This window comes from Bacillus rossius, unplaced genomic scaffold (assembly GCF_032445375.1).
Source record: "Bacillus rossius redtenbacheri isolate Brsri unplaced genomic scaffold, Brsri_v3 Brsri_v3_scf762, whole genome shotgun sequence".
NCBI classification, from domain to species: domain Eukaryota; kingdom Metazoa; phylum Arthropoda; class Insecta; order Phasmatodea; family Bacillidae; genus Bacillus; species Bacillus rossius.
Genome location: NW_026962989.1, coordinates 15,001 through 18,077, shown reverse-complemented (window position 1 = coordinate 18,077; position 3,077 = coordinate 15,001).

The following is a 3,077-nucleotide window of genomic DNA, read 5'->3' as shown; positions in this document are numbered from 1 at the left end:
CGCGTCAAGGCCCATTTTGGGTTATATAGGGTGTAGTGGTGTCTCTGGAGGGAAAAAATACACGGTAAATATTGCAGCCAGAGCCTATGGCAATCTGTTGGCGACCGAGGCCTCCACACCCCGGCAAATTTTCGGCTCTCGGACTGTGTGTATTCCACTGGAGACAGGCCTGCGGGACTGTGCAGTATATTGAGCGGGGAGCCAGGAAAATCTCCCGGCGACCGAGGCCTCCGCGGCCGAGGAAATGGTAATTGGTGGTTTTGCATGTAAAATTAACATGTGTATTAACACAAGCTGGGATGAGAGGAATTTGGCGGCGACCGAGGCCTCCTCACCCCGGCAAAATATCAGCTACCGGGCTCTGCATATTCCTACAGAAGCAGGCCTGCAGGACTCTGCAATATATTGAGCGGGAACCAGAAAATTCTGGCGGCGACCGAGGCCTCCGCGGCCGAGGAAAATTGTCATTGGTGGTTTGCATGTAAAATTAACATGTGTATTAACACAAGCTGTGACCAGAGGAATTTGGCGGCGACCGGGGCCTCCACACCCCGGCAAAATATCAGCTACCGGGCTCTGCTTATTCACATTCAAGCAGGCATTAGGGACTCTGAAAAGTTTCGGGCGGGGAGCCAGAAAATTCTCCCGGCCACAGAGCCCTCCCTCCCGAGAGTCTGTGTAAATGCCTGTTATACAGGCCCCATGAATTCCAGCCTTATAGGTTATTTTAAGTCTCCGTTCGTGGTTGTTCGTAAACAACTGCGATTCGGGATTTTGACCTATTTCCTATGATCATGTTCCCGGAAGTTAGCCAGCCTCTTTCAGTCAAAATCTCATATTTTGGGTACCTTTGTGAACCCATCGATAGGCCCATTTTGGGTATATTAGGGGGACATGCAATCGGGAAAAATTGGAATTATTTGCAATATGGAAAGAATATGTACATAAATGAAAAGGGAGTCCCCCCGAGTTTTCTCGCCCTATATATATTGCAAAAATATCCAATTAATTATTGTGGAACCTGTAGCACCTTTCTATGAAGCAGAATTAACATTACAGAACGGTTTGAATGCTACCACCTCAGTTTCTCTACAATGCATTGGATTTCAAAGAGGTGAATTACTGTGGATGGTACTGTTGTATGGCTAACAAATCGTCTGGGAAACAATGCAGAATTAAATTAAGAAGGTTGTATGTTTTCTGTTACATGGTGGAGGTGCCCTCTAGTACACAGTAAAATGTTTTGTGGACTGCAGCTCCTTGAGGAATTAATTCAGTATGGGTCTTGTAGTGGTCTGAAAGTGGATGATGAAAAAGAATGTATAATGGTATTCAGAGCACCTCGCGGTGAAGCGGACATGCTACCTCAAAATGCTTGATTGATTCATGCCCAGTTCCCCCAAGAAGCGGTACATTGAAAAAATTGATTTACTTTGTGGATGATACTAGCAAATACTATCCGCTGGGGGAAGTAAGCAGAAATTTGGTGGTCGTATGTTTGTTACATGGTAGAGGTGCTTTCTAGTACACAATGAAATGCTTGGTGTACCGCTGCTCCTTGAAGAATTAATTCCATATGGGTCTAGCCGTGGTCTTAACTGTGAACACGAAGAACTATCTAAAGTGGCCTATCTGTCTGAACTGCAATACACAAGCTGCGAGCCAATGCTATACCTTTCTCAGGTAACGAGCTCTTGTGCGGCGATTCGATTGGATGCGAAATGGTGGGGAACGCGTGTCCGGTCGTCTTAACCAAGTAATGGTTCCCCTCTGTTAACAATGAAATGTTTGATGGATCGCAGCTCCCTGAGAGACAAGTTTCAAAGGGGTTAGTCGCGGTCTTCAATCCTGGCCAAGGTGCAGTCACCATCTATAAGAGATACCTGCTTTACTGAAGGGTAGCAAGAGTTCCCTTGCCCGCATGTTGCTCCGTGGGGGTATATCAGTATAAAGGTAGAAGAAGCCATGATCGGAGCTTCGGTGGATGAGATTGGCGGAGAAGACATGTTCTTGTCTATCTGGTAGATCAGGGGGGTGGCAGCTGATCCGGAGAAAGCAAGCGGACTCCCGATGTTCCGTCGACTCCCAATGTACACTTGAAACATGCACATTTGGGTGGCGAGGGGGCGTTGTGGCCATCCGAAAACATGTCTTCATCTCTCTTATTGGTGGACCGCTGCTCCTTGAAGAATTAATTCCATATGGGTCTAGTCTTGGTGATAACTGTGAACACTAAGAACTATCTAAAGTGGCCTATCTGTCTGAACTGCAATACACTAGCTGCGAGCCAATGCTATACCTTTCTTAGGTAACGAGCTCTTGTGCGGCAATTCGATTGGATGCGAAATGGTGGGGAACGCGTGTCCTATCGTCTTAACCAAGTAATGGTTCCCCTCTGTTAACAATGAAATGTTTGATGGATCGCAGCTCCCTGAGAGACAAGTTTCAAAGGGGTTAGTCGCGGTCTTCAATCCTGGCCAAGGTGCAGTCACCATCTATAAGAGATACCTGCTTTACTGAAGGGTAGCAAGAGTTCCCTTGCCCGCATGTTGCTCCGTGGGGGTATATCAGTATAAAGGTAGAAGAAGCCATGATCGGAGCTTCGGTGGATGAGATTGGTGGAGAAGACATGTTCTTGTCTATCTGGTAGATCAGGGGGGTGGCAGCTGATCCGGAGAAAGCAAGCGGACTCCCGATGTTCCGTCGACTCCCAATGTACACTTAAAACATGCACATTTGGGTGGCGAGGGGGCGTTGTGGCCATCCGAAAACATGTCTTCATCTCTCTTATTGGTGGACCGCTGCTCCTTGAAGAATTAAATCCATATGGGTCTAGTCTTGGTGATAACTGTGAACACTAAGAACTATCTAAAGTGGCCTATCTGTCTGAACTGCAATACACTAGCTGCGAGCCAATGCTATACCTTTCTCAGGTAACGAGCTCTTGTGCGGCAATTCGATTGGATGCGAAATGGTGGGGAACGCGTGTCCTATCGTCTTAACCAAGTAATGGTTCCCCTCTGTTAACAATGAAATGTTTGATGGATCGCAGCTCCCTGAGAGACAAGTTTCAAAGG